Raw genomic sequence first — 12,108 nt, 5'->3', positions numbered from 1 at the left:
AGTTCAAGTCGAAAAGTCCAAGAAGTCCCCCTTCAAATCGTTTAGCCATTTCCTTTTATATGCTCTCTCTTTTTATGTGCACTTAGGGAGTGGTGAAAATTGTTAACTTCCCTTATGTGTCTGTCATCTCTTTGATTTTCCATTTCTTTGTTTTTCCTCTTATCATCGTGACACCTTCCTTTTATTTGTCTCCACATTGTCTCTAATTCCTCTCCCTTCTTCTAGTGAGGGGACCTTTCCCTTAGACTAGACCGAATAAGCTTTATAAGCGGTGTATATTTGATTCTCTCCAAATAGATTATCGATGCCAAGATGATTTGATGTTGTTAACAATGTTGTTGCTTTTAATTTTTGTTTTGTACTTTTTTGTTATGAAATGGAATATACATTCATTAATCCTCTACATCACATGCATCGATATTCATGAGAGATCATGTGTCCGGCCAAAGCCTTGAGAATCAGCACCAATAATTAATTTCATTAATGGTAATCATGGATTGATGATGCCGATCGATGGGCTATAGTCTTAATTTGACATCAAGAATAATTAGTTTGTGGACGGACAAGTAAAAAAAACTATTTCCGATTGCATTAATTACGTACGTATCTTCATGGTTACATTTATTGGAGATCACAAAAGTATGTCATATATATATATATATATATACAAAGACTAGGTGAAAGTAACTTGCAAACCATGTTGCCTAATTTGATTATACGATTATTTTTAAGAATTCATATTATTTTTGTTAAGAAAAAAATTTTGATTAATGATGTAATGCTTTTATAGAAAAAAATATATAATTTCTAACATCAAAAATTTGACAGTTAATCATAATTAAGTAAATGATAAATAATTACATACTTTCATTTTTTTTTTCTCAAGTAGATAATAATTAAGTGGATGATAATCACAAGATAAATAGTTGTTTTCTCTCGGTTTCTCCATGCCATTTATTTACTAAATATTAAAACCAGAATAGTTAGAAAATATAATCCTTAAAATTTTTCAGAATATATGTTTAAACATGAAAATAGTAGATGGAATTAAAATTATGCTGTAAAAAATCTGATTCTCACAATAATGGCATGTGAGAAGTGGCGAAAAGAAAATATATAAAAGATCAAAGTGAAAATATAAGTCACTTCTATCTTTACAAGGCCCTCACCTCTCCTTCACTTTCTTGCCCGATGCTAAAACACTATGAGCATAACTTTCAACAAAATGTAGGTCACCTCTAAGGTTCCTTTCTCATGTAGTTTTATATTTTATTTATTTTTTTTCAAAACGATTACACGAAAGTTACACAATTCACGGTTTCATATCAATATTCCTTAAAATCTGCCGAATAACAGGCATTTATTTTCTCTACCCTGTTTTTTCCTGTTAGCCTCACCAGCTACTCTTTCACAATTCCTCTCTCTCTATGTTTCTTCTTCTTTCATTGTCTTTTCTATCTTCTTTGTTTTTATCACGCCGAACCGTTCTCCCTTTCAAACCCTATTTTACGCCTTGTTTTTGTCCCTAATTTAGGCCTAGTTGGTTTACGTTCTTTGACGCTTCCTTTGACAGTCTCCATCTCCTGCATGTTTCTTCTCCACAGATGAACTACTCTACACAACTCAAGCCTCCATCTCCATACTCTGCAATTTCAAAAACTCATCCCGAAACCAAACCAACCACTTGCATAATGAAATGAGCTTGTTGACCTCTGCTTTTGCTCACCAAAACATACTATCTAACGACATCTTAGCCACTGAAAAACCACTGCCCAATCTCTCAGAAACTCAGCCATGCATCACCAAGCTTCCACCACACAGCAAGCAGACCATGAATCACCCAGCCATCATCCAGTAACCCACCAACACTGTCAGCTTTTCCGCTCTATCTCAATGCTGTTTTTCAGCTCCCCTCTCGATGAGTAGTTTTTCATCAACTCTCTCTCTCTCTCTCTCTCTCTCTCTCCACGGACAGCCTAGCTACCCATCTCCATTCACTGCCCCTTCCACCGAAACTACTTCCACACCTTAGACTCCATCTTGCAGCAACTAAAGACCCTTGTTTTTAGTAACCAAAGTAGAGCAAATACTCCTTCCGTGAGCCAAAGTTGCCTAGACGCCACTACCGTCGCCGTTGATCTCCAACATTGCATTTCGGCATCCTCTCGGTAAGCCCACGACCAAGCTCCTCCATTTTCTCACTCGGTTTGTCTCTTGATCTTCCCTCTTTCTCACTCATCACTTTATCTGTTTTGGTCGCCCAGATTATCACTCTCATTTTGGAAGATCCATAATTGTTCTTGAAATATGTATATATAATAAAAAAATTAAAAAAAAAACCAATAGAGAGAGAAGATTCATGATCTATCACAAGTAAATAAAAAACCAAAAATCTAAAATTTATACTCTGCAGCGGAGAAGATCAGTTCGTGCTCCTTGAAGAATTGCACCTAACATAATGATTTAAATAAAAAAAAAAAAAGTGAAAAAATCAGTAGCTTATTTGTCTAAGAAAAGAAAATACAAAGTTAAAGAAAGGTAAAAAATAAGATAAAAAAATCTAAATTTCAGCAAAATATGAGCATTGATATACATCTATATTAGATTATCTGTTTACTCTCTATATAATAATAAAATATTATTAATTTAATAATTTTTAAAAATTTTATTTTTATCATAGTTTCCATCTCACACGTTTTCCTAAAACATTAAGACCTTAATATGAGTATAAATATTCAAATCTATAGGGAAAAAAAGGCAATAAAGAACAAGAAGTAAAAAATGAAAAAAAAAAACCCCCACACAAAGGAAAAACACTCAGATCTGAACAGTATCTGTTAAAAAAATCACAAATCTTATGCGTTCTTTAAGTGGTAATATTTATTGTAGTGGCAATGGTGTTATTTTTATTTATCTATGTTATTCTAATCTATCTTGACTTTAATTTTGAACTAATCTTTTTATTTTCTAATATATCTAAATATGTAATTATTATACTTACTGACCTATAATTATCTAAATATACTTGCTAAAATTTACTTTTTTGTCTTTATGCATTAAATTATTCTTAAATCATTTTTTTTAAATCATATTATTTTTGTAAAAAATCTACTTAACTCAACTAGATAAATGTGTTTTACATGTGCTCCTGACCTATATTAGGTGAAAGTAACGTGCAATGCATATTTGTTTAGTTTATATTTAATTTTTTTGTTAAGAACTAATTTTTTATAAATAATGATGTAATGTTTCCTGTTAATTAAATAACGATGCAATGTTTATATAATTTATAAATAATTACACGCTGTGATATATTATAAAAGAAAAGCATTAATAAAAGCTATAACTTTTATAAATAAACATCTAAATAACGTTGTAATGTTTATGTAATTTAATTACACATTGTGATATATTATAAAAAAAGAAGAACATTAATAGAAGCTATGACATGGTCATATAAATAAATTTCGCCCATAGTTTTATGAAAGTTGTTTAAAATAATTTTGATTCTAGGATGACGATCCAGTATTTTCCTCATCTTGCATTACCTCAATAGAGAGGACATTAAAATGCCTATATTTTTTCTCTTCTAGTTTCTCTAGATCTACATAAATTTGAATCTTCCAGATTCTTTTGATAATTTCTCCACAACGCTTTTAATATATACTTGTATATATTGTTTTACACAAGCAAGATGAAAGAAATAAATAACAAATATTTTTTATGCTCAATTAAATAAATAATCAAATGATAAAATATTATGAAACTGGAATCTAAAAAAAGCATATTTCAATATCACATACAAAAAATGTTTAAGAAACTATTTGTCAAACTTAATTCCCTATTGCAAGCAACTACTAACTATTTCTCTACTAATTTTAAAATATTTCTCTACTAATTTTTTATTTGGATGTTATGATTGTTTTTTTATTCTTGATTTTTGGGAGAAATTGGATGGTTTGAAATAAAGATGTAATGTTTATGTAATTTATAAATAATTACACGTTGTGATATATTATAATAATTACATGTTGTGATATATTATAAAAGAATAGTATTAATAGAATCTATAATATGGTCCTATAAATAGTATGATGTATTATACGTTGTCAAACTTTTAATATATACTTGTATATATTATTTCTCCATTTTCCAAATCTTCTCTTCTCTCTCTCGTTTATGTTCTTCTCTTTTCAGTCTTCAAACGTATCACATTGAACCGTAATGGTTTGTAAATTTATTTTTATTAAATTCTTAGAAGTGTAAAAAGATTCTATTAATAATAATAGTGTTAATATTTTTAATAAGTTCTACCATTATTTTTATGGTTGGGGTTTTATTATTCTATTTTATTATTATTGAGTTATTGTAATTTTAAAATGAGTATGTCTTCAAGAGTAACGTGGGACCACACTTTAATAATGGGCCATAAAGTAAGACACATGATATACAGCAGCATCACACCCAACACACTAGAATTTTTGAAGTATAGAAAAGATGGTAAAAGAGTAAAATCACATATTTAAATAGTTTAAAAAAGTGTGGGGCTAGTGTTTAGAATTTTTCATAAAGTAAAGACTATATGTGTGCAACGTGCCAACGAGGGAAAGATAAAAGTAAAAAGTCTTTTTAAATCCCAACATTCATGTGTTAGGTAAGGGAAATATCTTCCCAAATTTTAATCCCCATCATCCATTTTACTTTAGCTTTTAAAGGAATCTTTCTAAGCAACAAATAGAAAACTTTGTTCTTCCGTTAACCTCTCGAGCTCTCTTTCACAGATCTACCCTTGCTCACTTTCCTCTCCTTCACAAATCCTAACACCTTCACCATTTCTTGAGAATCCTGAACCCTAACATCTCCTTTCCTCTTTCTTTCCTCTTCTTCATGAACCCCTCTTTCTCTCTCGAACCAAAACACACAATCCAATCCCTAACGCTTTTGTTGTAAAAAATGCAACAAAAATGGCTTCGTTGATCTCCATGCTTTTGGTCCTCGAACAAACAGCATGAAGATAGCTTCCACTGAGCATTGGTGTGTATCCCTCTCTCTCTCTCTCTCTCTCATGTATGTTTGTTTTAGAAGATAAAGGATACAATACTCTTTTTTCTTTGGTTCAACTCACTTCATATTATCCCTCTTTTGTGTATATTTTTTAGATCTATGATTTTTACCTCTTAGTTATGAACAAAAAAATGTTCTTCGCAAATACCATCAGATTTAGACTAAAATGATACTCTAAATTGTCGATACCATAGAAATATATATTTTAATATCTGCAACAAAAGCAAGGAAATTCGTTTGTTCGTTTGAAGATTTTTTATTTTGTTAGGTTGTCGGCTTTTCTACGGCTGGGTTGTGCATTTGTTTTTTGTTGTTCTTTTGCGGCTTATAAACCCCCTGATTTTTCTTTTGATGCTTAACATGTCTCTTCTTTTTTCCTTGTTTAAAAAAAATTGTTAGGGTATTAAGTTTATCCAGGAAATTGCTTCCTTTTTTTTTGCTCAGTTCTTTAATGATTTGTTTCTAATTTGTAATATTCAACTTTTGTAGCATTAAACTTTTGTAATATTAAACAACATTGTTTCTAATTTTTTCCTTCCATACTTTTTGTTTCTTCAAAAAAGAGTCTGCACTTTATTTTCTCTATTAATTGGTTTTCAAGAAAAAAAAAAAAACTTTATCATTCAATGACTGAATGAATAGTGAGAAATTTACTCAATATTGATTGTAATTTTAGGAAAAATAGCAAATAGTTACTTCAAGAAGGAGCATGAATATCTTGGTATATAATATGTACTATTGTTTTTATTTTATATTTTTGGTTTGTGATTAATTTACTCAATATTGAATGTAATTACAGGAAAAATAGCAAAGAGTTACTTCAAGCAAGAGCATAATTGGTATATATAGTATGTACTATTGTTTTTATTTTATATTTTTTGTTTGTGAGTTTCTGATTTTTATTTATGTGCATTTTCTATAATTGGGCTCTCATGTGTAGTTTTTTTTTTTTAAATAGTTTTTATTTATCAAATAGTTTCGTGAGGTTTTGGATTTGCTTTCTCCTAAAAATATTGTTGATATTTTATTTTTGGAGATACTTTATGATATCTGTTAATTTTAAGTTTCTTGATATTTTGGATTTGTATTTTAAGTAATTTTAGGTTGCTTGGTATTCAATTTTTGTGAGGGCTACTGTGTGATTGATTGAGGAAGTTGTTTTAGGTGTTCCAGTTTTTTTTTTTTTTTTTTTTTTGCATGTCATAGTTTTATTCTCTTTTTCCTTTTTTATTAATTGATTTGATTTTCTCCTTGCAGGCTTTTGAACTGAGTTGACTGTGATACATCCCCTTAAGTTTATTTCTTTCTTTCTTCAAAATGCCAAACCACCAATCTTGTCTTCTGAGGCTATATAAGCAAACTGAACCAATTATTTGGTAACCCATTTGTATTATTAAATTTAGATTAGAATTTGCTAGGTTTTTAACACATATCCTATTTTGTATGGCAATTATTGAAAATGAGTTTTTTTGTACCATATATTCAATAATTTTAATTGCATGCCATCCATAGTTGTATGCTGCAAGTTGATATTATTTGCATTGTTTACACCAATTGGGCATATTATTCTATTTTTAGGCCAATGACGTGCCATTAAGTTTTTTGAAAATTTTCCCTATGTGGTGAAGGTGGAACATTTGCTCTTTATTAGTTACTTTGTCGATATGCAAAAATAAAAACTATACCTAACCAACACTGAACTGGTGAGCAGCTAACATATAGTCGTTCTACTTTTCATAGGCAATATTCACTTTGTGAATGTTCTAACAATTTAATTGACCTGATCTAGTTTTTCTTTTTTTTTTTAAAAGACTTTGAATTGTGGTTTGCTTTAAACAATTGCATATTTGTGTTTACTCTAACATGCAATAAAATATTTTATCTAATTTCTAATATATTTTTTACAAATAATCTAAATTATCTATTGGTTTGGTTGTTTGTTTGTTTGTGTTTTTATGGAATTTGGATTATGATCCAGAAAATGTGTATTTGTTTGGAATTTGGATTAGCTAGAGGCTTAATTTTTTACTCTAGCATGGAATTTGTGTTTGTTTGTTTGTATTAGGTCTCTGGAAAAAAAAAAAAAAAAAATAGGAGGTTTGGTTTTTTTGGTTTGTGTTTTTATGGAATTATTTAACCCTTTCAATTCTTATAAATCTTTTTTTTTTTTTAAACAGCAAACTGTCACATAATGAAATTTATATATGCTCATTTCTTTATATACAATTTGTAAACAAAACATGTACAGTTCTATTTACTTTAATTTCTGTATTTCTCTTCTTCTTTTTTGTTTTGAAACTTGTTGTTTTGTGTGGGTACAGTCTATCACTATACAATGGCCTTCTTCTTCAGGTACTTGCTTCCTTTTTTTTCTCAATTTTTGTGCTTGATTTTTTAATTATTTCTGCTATATTGTTCTTCTTCCAATTCTCTTGACTTGTCATCGTAAAAAAAAGTCTTATGGATTTTATTTTTTTGGTTTGCATGCCATTGTTCTATTGATCATTTTTTTATTTAATTGATCTGATTTGGTAGTTTGTTTTTTGCAGGGACTTTGGACTATGATTTGAGTTTTGTGCATGTTTTAACAGTTTAATTGATCTAATTTGGTGGTCTTTTTTTTTTTAAGAACTTTGAATTGTGGTTCAGTTTTTGTGCATGTTTTATGTGATTGTTACTCCTCTACAATTATTTTCATGGATACGAGCTAATGGAATTCATAGATTCTGCATATAGTCGATTATTTCTTTTAGTCTATTTAGAAAACTATACATTTTCATATTTAAGTTTCATTTGATCATCACTGAGCACATCTTTAATATTTTTCCTGGTATCGTTTTTCTAGCTTGTATGTTAAATAACAAAAAAGATTCCTCAATCATTATTTTGTGTTGGCTACATATTAGTTTTTTTTTTTCTCTCTGTAATGAAAATAAGTCTCTAATATTAAACTATAAATGATAAACCATATACATAGGCCAATGGATAAATGAACAAGATGCATAAACAATTAAACAGGCAATTTAACCATTGTTGCCCATATGACTAATACAAGAAGGGGTGAATTGGATTGTATTTAAAAATTAACAATTATAAATAAAATATATAATATAAAATATAAACAAAATACGAAACAACAATAAATATAAAGAGTAAGGGTAAGAGAGAAGCAAACTCAGTATGTTAACAAGGTTTGGCCCCACTGCCTACGTCCTCGCCTCAAATTACCCATTGAGGATACCCAAATTTACTATTTAACCTCCTTAAGGTGGAGATAGAAACATATTACACTTTTGAACAATACCGCTATAAAGAATCTGTGTAGAACACCTTCTACACTTACAATTACCTTACATATAGTTTTTCAACTATTCCCTATGTAAAATATTTTCTACACGCACAAGGGTTATACACACCCTTTTACTTATACAAGAACTGATAGTGAGTAGGTTATCAGAGAACACTCATCAATGAGTGAAATAAGAACAATACAATGCAAACTATATCTCTCTCAAAATGAACAAAGGTTAAAACTCAATACTTAGATAAGAGAGATTGAAAACTTTGAATGATTGTTGCAAAACTTGTAATGATATGTGTATGCTCTTAGTATTGTAAACTTGAAGCTCTCAAATAATCTATTTATAGGCATATGAGACTTTATATTCAAATTTAAAAATATTCTCATGTCAAAGACAACGTCATTTACTTTTTTATAAAAATCAAATAAAAATTTCTTTTTATTCAATTGTCAAAAACGACATCATTCAATTTTCAAAAAATTCAAATAAAAATTTCTTCTTTTTCAATTGTCAAAGACAACATCATTCACTTTTTAGAAAATTCAAATCTAATTTTTTTTATTTTTCGCATATGACAAAATGAGTATTATTTACTTTTTAAAATTTTCAAACAAAATCATTTATCTTTTGCATAAGTAAAAAAGAGCATCAATCACTTTTGAAAATATTCAAATAAAGCATGCAAATGTGAAAGATGACAATCAATCATCTTTAATATTTTCAAAATTCAAACTTTTAATCACGTCATGCATATGTGAAATATGACAATCAATCATTTTTCAAATTTTTAAATTTAATTTTCAAAATATTCATGCACATGTGGAAAATGTATTTTAATGCTTTATGATAAAATATTAATTTTGAACTTTAATCCTAATTTCAAATTTTGCAAGAGATGTACAACATTACTCTATGGGTTTTAATGTGAATTTGTTCCTTTATTACTTATGCTTGATTCCTTGATGTGCTTGACTTCATAGTATATACAACTTGAGCTTGAGATTCTTTTATTTTTTTAATTCGTTTGTTATCATCAAAATTCATGTATAGATATATAATTACAAGAAACTTGAAGCATTGGATTCAATAACCATAAATGAATAAAGGAAGGCATAAAATGACAGTAAATAAAAGAATCCAATAGTTGTCTTGGTTACTATGAATAAACAATCAAACCATATATGAATAAATCAAGGCATGAAACAACAGCAAAACAAAGAAACAGAATATTTAATAAAACATATACTTACAAAGTTGAAAGAAAGAAATGCTAAGTTCAGAATCCCATCACCCAAAACCCAAAAAGAAAACACTAAAAACAGAAGATGAAGTTCCAAATTTGATTCAGCACTTGTTATTTTGTGTGGGCTACATATTAGTTTTTTTTCGTAGTACTTGAATTTCGATGTTGCCAATCATACTTTTGCTCACTAATGGGAAAAATAGTTAGAAAGTAACTTTATTCTTATTATTCTATCATGAATTTATATGTATCCTGTAATCGGCTATGCCTTTTTTTTTTCCTCTTTGCTTTACCACACCAAATAATTATCTTCTAGAGGCCACCAGAAGAGACCAAAAAGCATTGTTGCTTCATACTAATATGCTATACAGGTAGTACCGTAGTCCCCCTCCTTTTTATGTTTCAGAAAAAAAAAAAAGGGCCAACACCATGTGTTTTACTCATTCATGTATCTAGATTTCATGAAAATGTTGTCCTCTTTCTAGAGGTAGGGAGTACAAGAAAAGGCTTTTCTTTATATTCATGGCTTTGGGTGAAGCGGGTTATCAATACATATTCATCTTCACTTTTTTAGCTAGATCTTTTTTTTTTTTTTTACAATTTAGAGTTATACTGGTTAGGCTTTTCATGCAAAATAATATAAGAAACCCATGAGTGTAGTATCTGATGCCTGCAAGATGGTTGGATGGGATTGGTGAGGAAATTAATACGGATAAGATTTTGGATTGTATCTATTAGATTCAATGCCCTTTACTAAGATCTAAGGCTACAAAAATAAAACAAACAAAGAGTATAACAAATTAGGAAATGTAAGTTACATCGGGACTCTTATTCTATCATATGTATATGCACAGATCTTGAAGGGAAAACAAAAAAAAAATTCTCTAATAGTTAACATAAAACAAATACAGATGATTATCTTAAATGTAACAAAATTTGAATACCTCTCAACAGTAGAAAGATCAACCAGAATGCAAAGATGAAAATAGAGGCTTTTCTTTATGTTCATGGCTTTGGGTGAAGCGGGTTATCAATACATATTCATCTTCACTTTTTTAGCTAGATCTTTTTTTTTTTTTTTACAATTTAGAGTTATACTGGTTAGGCTTTTCATGCAAAATAATATAAGAAACCCATGAGTGTAGTATCTGATGCCTGCAAGATGGTTGGATGGGATTGGTGAGGAAATTAATACGGATAAGGTTTTGGATTGTATCTATTAGATTCAATGCCCTTTACTAAGATCTAAAGCTACAAAAATAAAACAAACAAAGAGTATAACAAATTAGGAAATGTAAGTTACATCGGGACTCTTATTCTATCATATGTATATGCACAGATCTTGAAGGGAAAACAAAAAAAAAATTTCTCTAATAGTTAACATAAAATAGATACAGATGATTATCTTAAACGTAACAAAATTTGAATACCTCTCAACAGCAAAAAGATTAACCAGAATGCAAAGATGAAAATAGACACTTTTCTTTATGTTCATGGCTTTGGGTGAAGCGGGTTATCAATACATATTCATCTTCACTTTTTTAGCTAGATCTTTTCTTTTTTTTTTTTTTTTACAATTTAGAGTTTTACTGGTTAGGCTTTTCATGCAAAATAATATAAGAAACTCATGAGTGTAGTATCTGATGCCTGCAAGATGGTTGGATGGGATTGGTGAGGAAATTAATACGGATAAGATTTTGGATTGTATCTATTAGATTCAATGCCCTTTACTAAGATCTAAGGCTACAAAAATAAAACAAACAAAGAGTATAACAAATTAGGAAATGTAAGTTACATCGGGACTCATATTCTATCATATGTATATGCACAGATCTTGAAGGGAAAACAAAAAAAAAAAAAAATTCTCTATAGTTAACATAAAACAGATACAGATGATTATCTTAAACGTAACAAAATTTGAATCCCTCCCAACAGCAGAAAGATCAACCAGAATGCAAAGATGAAAATAGAGGGGAATGCAATGCAAAGATGAAAACAAACTTAAGGAGAAACAGGGGATTTCTTCGACTGACAAAATCTAATGAATGATAGAATATAATGTAATTGTTAATTGGAAAAACGTAACGTTAATGAGGACATCATGCAATATAATTGTCAATTGGAAATTTAATGTTATTTTAAATGCATGTGCATGCAGTTGTATCAACAATTATTTTTAAGTGAGCTTTAAATAACAACAAAAAAATTATTAGGAGAAATGTAACGTTAATTAGGACAGTGCAATGTAATTATCAATTGGAAATGTAACATTATTTTTAAATGTATGTGCATGCAGTATCGGCAATTATTTTCAAGTGGGCTTTAAATGTAAAACAGCCAATAATGGAAGGAATTTGACGAATTGCGTTAACTTTAACAGTAAAACAACAAAAACTATTAAAACAAGAAAAATCTGTTTAATAGCCACTTTATATATATAAAGATAGAATGTCTTCCACATACACGTACGTACATTAATGACCCAAAGAAATTTGAAAA

At 29.1% G+C, this 12,108-nt stretch overlaps 1 long non-coding RNA gene across 1 annotated transcript; it reads left to right on the top strand.

Annotated features, from left to right (window-relative positions):
* Positions 1 to 4,667: 4,667 nt before the first annotated feature.
* On the top strand, positions 4,668 to 7,864 carry LOC122309623. Its single transcript, XR_006242471.1, has 2 exons — positions 4,668 to 5,034; positions 6,322 to 7,864. It is a non-coding gene; the product is annotated as an uncharacterized LOC122309623 (long non-coding RNA).
* The last annotated feature ends 4,244 nt before the right edge of the window (positions 7,865 to 12,108 follow it).

The sequence above is a fragment of the Carya illinoinensis genome, chromosome 5 (assembly GCF_018687715.1).
Source record: "Carya illinoinensis cultivar Pawnee chromosome 5, C.illinoinensisPawnee_v1, whole genome shotgun sequence".
Taxonomy (NCBI): Eukaryota; Viridiplantae; Streptophyta; class Magnoliopsida; order Fagales; family Juglandaceae; genus Carya; species Carya illinoinensis.
This window is presented reverse-complemented; position numbering and strand designations above follow the sequence as displayed.